Raw genomic sequence first — 10,896 nt, forward strand, 5'->3', positions numbered from 1 at the left:
AAAAGGCTTGAGACCGTGACTGTCTTAGGTTGAGGGGTCCAGCACATGTCCTTACCCGTCATTGAAGACTGTAGATCATGCTACAGCTTCTGTCTTAGGTTGGTACATGGCCACCTCCTACATTACCCGTCATTGACTACCGGCCTAGCATTATAGCCATAAATAGGGGGAGGCCTCTAGCCTTAAAGGCAGTCAGGACCAGGAAGAAAATAGATGTAAGATGCTGGACAAGGTGATGGTGCAGGAAAACGTTGTTGAAGGCACGGTTGGAGCTTTTTCTGTGGCTGGAAAAAAGAAGAGGCAAGGCCGTATCTGCAGGAGAGACTGAAGCTGGAAGATAGTTATCAAAAGAAGTTTAAACTTGGTGCTGGTGAATAATCATCATGGCTTGAATAGTGTCAAGTCTAAGTCTTATGAAATGAATTAGTTTATTAAATATACATGGCCCGAAAATCAGAATTAAGAGTAGGATGACAATGGGGCCAGTTATAGTGGATAGGAGGGTGGTGAGCCAGGGAGATTTATAAAACCAATGTTCAAACCATCCTTGTTGGGATTCAAATTCTCTTTGTCTCTTAGCTAATCTCTCAGTGACCTTTTCCATGGTTTCTCTGACTACTCCAGTATGGTCTGCATAGAAGCAACATTGTTCTTTTATTGTTACACAAAGGCCCCCTTCACGCAAGAAGAGTAAATCTAAGCCTCTCCTGTTTTGTAAAACAACCTCTGATAGGGAGGTCAGAGATTTTTCTAGTGCAGAAATAGATTTTGCCATGGCTGCTAAGTCTTCATTCATGGCTATTTGAAGATGTAATAATTGGTTCCCTTTTACAAAGGCAGCAGTCCCAGTCCCTATACCTGCAGTTATACCACCTATGCCCAGAAGGAGGGCTATGGTCATACTTATAGGTTCCCTAGGATAACGGTTTTGTCCTTCAAATGAGCTTAATATATAGTTAGATGGAAAATAGGAAATTCTAGGCCACAATTGAATTAAAATACAAAAATCGGAACTGGAGTTTAAAACTGTGGTAGATACACAAGGAGTTAGTCCTGTACTACAAGCCCAATAAGTTCCACTTGGGCCCCAAAGATAATGGTCATCTTTGTTATTACCTAAAGTAAAATTGACACTGCACAAATGTGAGTGAGAAGGGGGTATATTCCCTATACAAATTCCTTGTCCAGAGATCACTGTGATGGTAAATTTGGAGCTAGGTAGAGTGGCACATTTAGGATCAGGATTACTACTATAATTTCAATAGGTAATTAGGGCAATTCCTCCATAATAAGGAGGACTGGAAGAAAGACACAGCCAGCATTTTAGGGTTTTATTTGGATTGGTAGCGTTGAGGGCCTGATAGGCTCCCTGAACTAAATTGAATAGCCGATCTCCGGTTTCAAGAGGAGGAGTTTTAACATAGGGGTCATTAGGAAGGATGTTAACAGATAGTATGGTCGCAGGGCTAGATAGGAGGAGGTACGATCTTGGTGGGTACTTTTGGTCCGAAAACTGAGGGTACCCGTTGGTTATTAAGAATGAAATTGGGGCCAATTGGGGTTTCAGATTCTATAATATCTATTTGAAGTTGGAATAGGAACCCTGGATCTCCTTGCCGAGTATATAGGCGAACTCCCCATAAGTATCCTTGGAGCCATGCCATTTGTTGTTTTCCTTTTTGGGTAAATCTAATAGTTATATTGGACTCACCTGGGGTAGTTTCAGAAAATTGTACGTAGTCATTTCTAGGTTTTCCTTTGAGCCAATATCCATTTGAACTGGTTTCACAACCCCATGAAGCACAATAGTAGGCTTCTGGCCCCCCACATCGGTAGGTATGGGTGTGCCCAGGGCAAAAATACCAAGATCGAAATCTGCAGGGTGGATAAGAGTCTCCTTTGGTTTTCTGGGTGTGTTCCCAAGACCCTTCAGCTAACTTACAAAGATCGAAAGTTAAGTCTGGCCACCAGGTGTTTAGGGCATGATGCCCTTGAGCCAGGACTAGTTTCTTATTAGTTTCAATATTATGAATAGACCAAACTAAATTTCTGGATATATGTGGACTGCCATAGGGCATCACAGGAAAAACTAAGATAATTAATAACATGAAAGTTTTGTCTTTAGCGGATTTGGGGTATGTTGTAAGCTTCATGTTGATTCTTGGGGTGTAGGGGCAGAGTCTTGTGGAGGTATTGCGGTGATTCGTGTCAGTCGTTCTGGGACCCACACTGGAACCTGTTGATCCTGTGGAAAAACACAAACAGACTCTCAGACCCAACGGAGGACAGGGTCTGGACCCTTCCACTGTCCAGTGAGGACATCTTTCCACTTGACCCATAGTTGAGGGGTGGAATTAGGAGAACTATGACGGTCAGCAGCTGAACGCCCATTGTCATCCGAAGTTAAAAAATTTAAAATAAAAAGAACTACGTTAAGTTTATCCCTGGGGGATCTATAGGAGACCCCAATTCCCCCTTTTTGTTTTAATAAATGATTTTTGAGAGTAAGGTGGGCGCGTTCAATGACACCTTGGCCTTGAGGGTTGTAGGGAATTCCAGTCACCAATTGTATGTCAAATGTATCAGCAAAATGTTTAAAACTTTTAGAGGTATAAGCAGGTCCATTATCTGTCTTAATAATTTTTGGAATGCCCCAACAAGCAAATGTTTGTAAACAATGTTGAATAACATTGTTTACTTTCTCTCCGGTTAAAGGAGAGGCCATAATAACTCCTGAATATGTGTCAATAGACACATGGACATACTTTAGATTTCCAAATTCAGGGATATGAGTGACATCCATTTGCCAAATATGATTAGGCAAAAGGCCACGTGGATTTACTCCAAGTGATTGGACTGGAATAAGAGGTGCACAGTTTTGACAATCTTTGACTATTTGTCTGGCAATATCTTTTGTAATAGGAAATTTTCTGCGTAGGGTAGTGGAGTTTACATGAAATTTATCATGGAAAAGTTTGGCCTGCTCTGTAACTGAAAAAACATAGGTTACTTTGGTAGCTATGTCGGCTAAATTATTGCCTTCCGTTAAAGGTCCAGGTAGTTTGGTATGAGCTCTAATATGACCTACATAAAAGGGATGGGATCGCTCATGGATCAACTGTTGTAAGCTGTTAAAATAGGAGGTAATGGTAGAGTGTTGAGAAATGTAAGGCACTGTTTCTAACACAGCTAATGAATTTTTAACATAACAGCTATCAGTAAGTAAATTAAATGGTTTATCTTTTAATAATTTAAAGGCTAGTATAACTGTAGCTAATTCAGCAATTTGGGCAGAAGAGGCTGGAATAATAGTAGTATGTACTTTTTTATTAATTATTACAACTCCAGATCCATTTTTGGATCCATCAGTAAACACTATAACACCTTCTAGTATGGGATTAGCCTTCGTTGTTTTAGGGAAAATAACAGGAGTGTTTAAGCAAAATTGAATCCAGGGATGTTTAGGATAATGATTATCAAATTCTGCATTTGTAGAACATCGAAGTATAGCCCAATCTGTATCATGATTAATCAACCATTGTAATTGTTTAACAGTATAGGGAGTAATAATAAACCTAGGATGTGTCCCAAATGTAGATATGCAGCTTTCTATGCCTTTGAATATTAGCTGGGACACAGCATTGGGGTAGGATTGAAGCACCTTAGAGGGAGAACTAGGCAAATTAAGGTTACATAAGGGACCCCCCTGCCAGATAATACCTGATGGACTGTGTGCTTCCGGGATGACAATAAATGACAGGGGTTGAGTTAAATCACAGCGAGATACCTGACAAGATTTTAGACGTTCCTGAACTAGCTGAATAGCCTGTCTAGCTTCAGGTGTGAGAACTCTTATAGAATTTAAGTTAGGATCTCCCTTGAGCAAATCAAAGAGAGGCTTCAGCTCTCCTGTAGATAGTTTCAGATAAGGCCTAATCTAATTGATGTCTCCCAATAACTTTTGAAAATCATTAAGCGTCTTTAAGTGATCTATTCTTATGGTAAGTTTTAAAGGTTGTACTGTAGTAGCTGATAATTTAGTTCCCAAATAGTCTTGTAGATTTCCTGTTTGTATTTTGTCTGGGGCAATAATTAGACTCCACGATGCCAATTCTTTGGTTATAAATATTAAAGATTCCTTTAAAAGGGCTTTTTCTTTATGGCATAAGAGGATATCATCCATGTAATGATAAATTAAAAGCTGTTTAAATCTTTCTTGAGTGGATTTTAAAGCTTTATCCACATAAATCTGGCACAAGGTAGGACTATTAGCCATACCTTGGGGCAATACAACCCATTCAAATCTTTGATCAGGTTGAGCATGATTGATAGAGGGTAAGGTGAAAGCAAATCTCCAGCAATCACTTTTATGTAAAGGTATGGAGAAGAAACAATCTTTTATATCAATAATAATAGTAGGCCATCCTTTGGGCAGAGCTGAAACTAAAGGCAGGCCACGTTGAATGGGCCCCATAGGGTACATCTGATCATTAATTGCTCTGAGATCATGAAGCAGTCTCCATTTCCCTGATTTCTTTTTAATAACAAAAATAGGTGTATTCCAAGGAGAGGTAGAAGGTTGAACATGACCAGCATCAAGCTGTTCCCTGACTAGATTTTGGGCAGCCTCTAATTTTTCTTTGGTTAGGGGCCACTGAGGTATCCATCGAGGCTTATCATCTTTCCAAATTATTGGAATTTTATCTGTTTCAGTGGCCCCTAGGAAAAACCCAGCCCTGTGGTATTAGCTTTTGGAATAGGTATACTTGGAGGGGAAGTACTACCTTGATTGTGTTTGCCTAAACCTTTTCCTTCTTTATACCCCATATGTTGTAACATATTTTTAATTGGAGTACCTTTATAGATTTGATCAGTAGTTAGTTTAACATCCATCTGTTGTAAAATATCCCTTCCCCATAGGGAGATGGGTAAATTACATACATATGGCTGAAATATTCCAGAACGACCTTCATTATCTTTCCATTGTAAGGAAGCTGCACTCTGGTCAGGACTGGAAGCTACGCCCAGTCCTCTTAGGGTCTGGTTGGCTGTAACAAGTGGCCAGCCTTTTGGCCAGTCATTGGAAGAGATAATGCTTTTATCTGCTCCTGTATCTAATAACCCTGTAAATTCCTTTCCCCCTATGGTAAGTTTTAATAATGGACGGTCCCCAAGATTCATAGTGAAGCAAGCAAAAGGATCCCCAGCAGATCCAAATTCTTGAGATCCCCTAATTTTATCGCTTCTGGACCATAGGGTATGATTACTTGGTAGAATTAACATCTGAGCAATTTGATCTCCCGGAGATATTACTGTAATTCCTCTTGGAGATGAAACCATAATTTTTACTTTTCCCTCAAAATTAGAATTAATAACCCCTGGATGAACTATAAGTCCCTTTAGAATAGTTGAGCTTCTTCCTAATAATAGTCCTACCGAATTTTGTGGTATTTTGTCATTCCAATCCGAATCTATCATTTGAACTCCCATATCAGGAGTTAAGACCAGTCTGGAGGTGGCACAGATGTCCAGTCCTGCGTTCCCTTTAGTAGCTCTGGATTCCCTCCTTTCTCCGTAGGGGAGTACCATTGCCTTGGAACCTGTTGAATTACCCCGCAAATTTGTTGTGGGCCCTGGGGTAGGCCCTGCTTCCCGTTTTTTGTCAGTCTTGGGTTAGGTCCTAAATAATTACCATTTTTGTCCCTAACTGATTGGCACATATTTGCCCAATGATTACCCTTTTTACATCTAGGACATAGCCCTGGTTTTTGAGTTTTATTTGGAGTTTTATTTGGACAATTGGCTTTGTAATGTCCAAATTGTCCACAAAGAAAGCAAGTCCTGGAGGTTATTTTATATGATGGGTTGGTATTATAGGGTTTTTGTAACCCTTGTACAATGGCTGAAGCTAACACTTGTCCCTGGATAGTAGAATCATTTATATCCCTGCAAATTTTTAAATATGCAGATAAATCTTTATTTTTCCAGGGTCTAATGGCCTCTTTACACCATTTATTAGCTTGTTCATATGCTAGTTGTTTGACCAAAGGCATAGCTTGATCAGCTTCCCCAAAGATTCGACTAGCTGTTTGTATTAGTCTGTCTACAAAATCTGCATATGGTTTATTAGAACCTTGTATTACTTTAGACAATTGACCTTGTAGATCCCCTGAGCCTTGAAGAGTTCTCCAAGCCTTTATGGCGGCAGTAGCAATTTGTTGGTATACTGCAGGAGGATATTGAATTTGAGCTTGAATATTATCATATTGCCCTTGCCCTGTGAGCATATCTATGTTCCAATCAGGATTGCCCGCTGCTGCATTTCTTCTGGCTGTATCTAAACAGATCTCATGGTGAGTTGTTTTCCACATTAAATATTGTCCACCAGTCAAAGTAGCCCTAGCTAAATTTTCCCAATCTCTAGGGATTAAATTTAAAGATGAAATAGTCTCTACAAGTGACATGGTGAATGCAGCTTGAGGGCCATAAGTACCAGCTGCTTCTTTTAATTGTTTTATTAATTTAAAATCCAGCGGTTGGTGATATCTCTGATTTTGTGGATTTTCAAATACGGGAAAACAAGAACTAGTATTGGGCTCATATTCCTTCCAGGATTGTTTTAGGGGGTTCTCTGGGTAATTATATTCAGGAAGAGGCACTTTAGGAGGTCCCTTGGGCTCCGGGAAATTAAACTGTATATTGGAGCCATAGGATGGTGGAATTGATTGTGGTAATGGGCTATTAGAGGATTTTTGTATGTTAAAACTAAAGTTTTTAAGTGAAGGATATATTTCCTTACTACCAGGTGGCGCCAACTGTATATCATTGACCCTTGGTTCAGGTTCCTCATCTGATAGTTCCTTTTCTGACTCGCTTTGGTCAGATTTAAGGGGAGGAAAGGAACATAACGATCTTTGTTCTTTCACTTCCTCTAAAATGTTATTTCCTTCATTTAGAGGGGGTTGAAATTTCTCTTTTTGTGAGGTCAAACAACCTTTTACAAGAGACCATATAGCCAAGGTGCCAACAGGTAATATTTCCTGTTGATCAGCTTTAAGTAAGTCTTTACCCAAGTGTTCCCATTGTGGGACATTTAATAATCCTTTATCTAAAAACCAAGGAGATATATTTTCCACTGTCTGTAAAAATTTTTTTGCTGAGGAGGCCTTTAAGGGTGTTCCATTGATTTTTAAAAGAGCATTTAAAGGCCCCTCCATACGGGCTCTAGACACTTCTGAACCCATTGTTTTAGCTGTACTGATGGAATCAACGCGGATAAAAGAGATACCACCAATTTTAATGAATCAGATTTATTGTGTTCTCCCTGTTTTTTTGTTTCTTAGTTCTAGTTATAATGGCCACCCTCCGTGTGCCTGTTTTTAATTTAAATGGACCGCTTTTCTGCGTGTCCTCGGACTTCTTTTAAGGAGTCCTGATTGCTTGTTTGTGATTGTAGTTGCTTTACTGTGATACTTTTATTAACTGGACCGCTTTTCACGTGTCCTAATTTAATTGCTATATTGCAATGTAATGTCCTTGGACTACCTTTTTCTTTTTAATTGCTTTATTGTAATGTAATGTAATGTTCTTGGACCACCTTCTGTGAGTCCTGATAGTCGCTTTATCGCGAACTTTCACTTTAATTGGACTACTTTTCGTATGTCCTGATAATTGTAATGTAATGTCCCTGGACCACCCTTTTAATCACTTTATTGTGATGTAATATTAAGGCTGCCTTTATTACTATTTATAACATTAATCTATAAAACTTATTATAACATTAATCTTAAAAATTTAATCTTAAAAACTTATTATAACTTTAATCTTAAAAACTTATTATAACTTTAATCTTAAAAACTTATTATAACTTTAATCTTAAAAACTTACCTAGGTAGTTGCTGCTGATCTAGAGGTCGCTGGTTCGTTCCCGGGTTTCGGCACCAAATGTCGCGTTCCTTCTGCCCACAGAGAGAGACACGACACATCAGTTGTTCATCAGAGCTCTTTATTCTTCTCTCTTCCTCCTCTGATCATCCTCTGATGATCCTCTGATGATCTTACAAGGCAGTTACAGTCATATTTATATGAATCATGAGCCAATCAGGTTACAGAGGATGTGGGGAGAGCAAGATTACAATGTAGTACAAAACGGGGTAAAAAGAGGGTACACGGAAGAACAAGATTTCAATTTAATGTATCAAGAGAGTTCATGATGGGCATGGGTCACTTCGTCCAATCAGAGCAATTCTTTTTGGTACTGGCTTAGTGCCGGGGCAACTTCCTTAAGCAGTGTTAGCAGTTTGTTGCAAACCAGGCCGCCCCGGCTCAGCACCAGGTTGCCCCGGCTTAGTGCCAGACTGGAAGTCCTTGATGTTGCAAACCAGGTTGCCCCAGCTCAGTGCCAGTGTGGAAGTCCTTGTCAGCTGTTTGTTGCAAACCAGGTTGCCCCGGCTTAGTGCCAGTGTGGAAGTCCTTGTCAGCTGTTTGTTGCAAACCAGGTTGCCCCGGCTTAGTGCCAGGTTCCGCACTGAAGTCCTTGATGTTGCAAACCACTGTCTCGGCATTAGGGCCACACTGAAATCCTGAAAGCCAGGCTAGGATGGGGTCTGCAGCCCCCAACATTATCTGGTCTCTTTTCTGGAATTTACCTTCACCCCTCCTTTCAACCTTCTTGTCACTCATTGAACCTATCCACTCTTGTCCATCTAGATGGCATGCTAGTCTAGACCTATTGTTTAACAGCAAGAGTTAATCCAAATGATAGCATGGGAAGGATAGAGCTATGTGTTCAGGTTCTATCCTTACCTTATATAATCTATGTATGTCCTTACCTTGTTTTAGCCCAGTGTTTTCATATTTGTAACATAGTTTTTACCTCTTTGAGATGACTCGTCATTTTTCCTCTTTCTTTGTTCTAAACTATGTCCCAGTAGGCTGACAGCAACATCCATGGAGCATCTCACTGTGTGGCCTATTCTAAGGCCCTAATAGAAAATCAGAGGAAAGGGAAAGAAAGACGCTGGATTATTTCTCTCCTGCACTCTCCCCTTTGGTACCAGGAAGTTCAGGCAATGGGCGAATGTGTCTAGAACTTCAACCTTTTGTCAAGCCCACCTTCCTCCATGGTTCCAGCTTTCATCTGACTTTGGTGACATTTTCCTTGTCCCTGCATGCTCCCTCAAGTCATAATGGTTTGCCACTGTTGCTGGACTCCAAGTACCTCAGCAACATTTTCTGATCCCCTCAATCTTTTCAGTAGAGCTATTTGAATGGAATGTTGTTTTCCACTAAATCTCAAGGACGCAGGAAGATTAGAAATAATAGGTGCAAACTGCTTGCTTCCTAGAGTACCTTAGCACAATGTACACGGCTATTGATAGCAGGTAGTATAATGAAAGCTATTAGATTACATTTCTATGACTTTCAATAAAGCAAAATCTCACTCCAGAAGAAAATTCTGAAGCTCATTTCTTCTCACATATCTGAAAAAGATTTGATATCTCAAAAGTATCGAGATGTAGCATGAATATTTCATGATAGCCAATAGTTTTTATATACATTCACAAAATGACATCTAGGCCAGTTTAATGGGACTACCTGTAAGCATCAGTTTAGCATTGAGATAGAGATTATTTATAAAAACTTTCAGGATAAGTGCTATATATTTCATTCCATGGAATGTAAGAAATTGAATGGTATTTATTGGAATATTAGTCCTGAAGCATGCATAAGTTAAATAAACACATCCTCAAGATTCTTAAAGTGGTTTTCCAGTGATCAAGTGCCCCAAACCACACAGATTAAACAAGTTTTAGAATGTCATTTAGTAGAACAAGCCTCTACATAGCATCTAGTTAATAATAATCCCACATATTCATCTTGCACTTCTAATACATATAACTGAAAATCAGTTCCCATGTATTTTAACTCACCATAGCCTATTTTCTTTCTCTGATTTCATCCCTGATCACACTCACACTCACTACAGCTCTGTCTCTATCTCTTCTCTCTCTCTCTCTCTCTCTCTCTCTCTCTCTCACACACACACACACACACACACACACACACACACACAAACACACATGCACACACATACACACACACACACCGTGTTCTGGTGAGGCCACCAAATAGAGAAGAGTTTTAAAATAAGAAAAGCTACTGAGTGATAAAAGAATGGAGATTTTCTACACTAGTTATATTTGCTATAGAATTACACCAGGCACAATCTTTTTGAGTGCTCGTTTACATTTACATCAGTGAACATTTATAAAGCAGTGAGGGCATGAGGATGCGTTGGATAGGATGTCTTAGTCAGAGTGATTGCTATAGACTGAATTTTACACACCCCTAAAATTCATATGCTGAAATCTAATCTCCCATGTGATGATATTTGGAGGTGGAGCCTTTGGAGGTGATCAGACCATGAGGACAGAGTCTTCACAAATGGAATTAGTGTCATCAAAAAGAGACCCCAGAGAGCTCCCTCAATCCTCAGTCAAGTAAGGACACAGACAGAATGAACAGGAATCAGGCCTTCACCTGAGAGTGAATCTACAGGCACCCCGATCATGATCTTCCCAGTCTCCAGACTATGTGAAATAAATTTCTGCTGTATTAGCCACCTGGTCTATGCTATTCTCTTACAGCAGCCCCATTGACAAGGACAGTGGTGAAAGAAGGCCTCTCTGAAAAGGGGGCTTTTAATGCAAGATTCAATTTTTTAAAACAGAGCCAACCTCCACTTATAGAGCTAGATAAAGGGCACTGCTAGAAGAGGGACAAAACCTTGGAGGTAAAAGGCATGGTTTTTGTTCGAGGAACAGAAAGAAGATCAGTACTGCTCACCAGAGTGAGCTGAGGTCAAGGATACAGGACATATCAGGAAGACCTTGT

The sequence above is a fragment of the Sciurus carolinensis genome, chromosome 1 (genome assembly GCF_902686445.1).
Source record: "Sciurus carolinensis chromosome 1, mSciCar1.2, whole genome shotgun sequence".
NCBI lineage: Eukaryota > Metazoa > Chordata > Mammalia > Rodentia > Sciuridae > Sciurus > Sciurus carolinensis.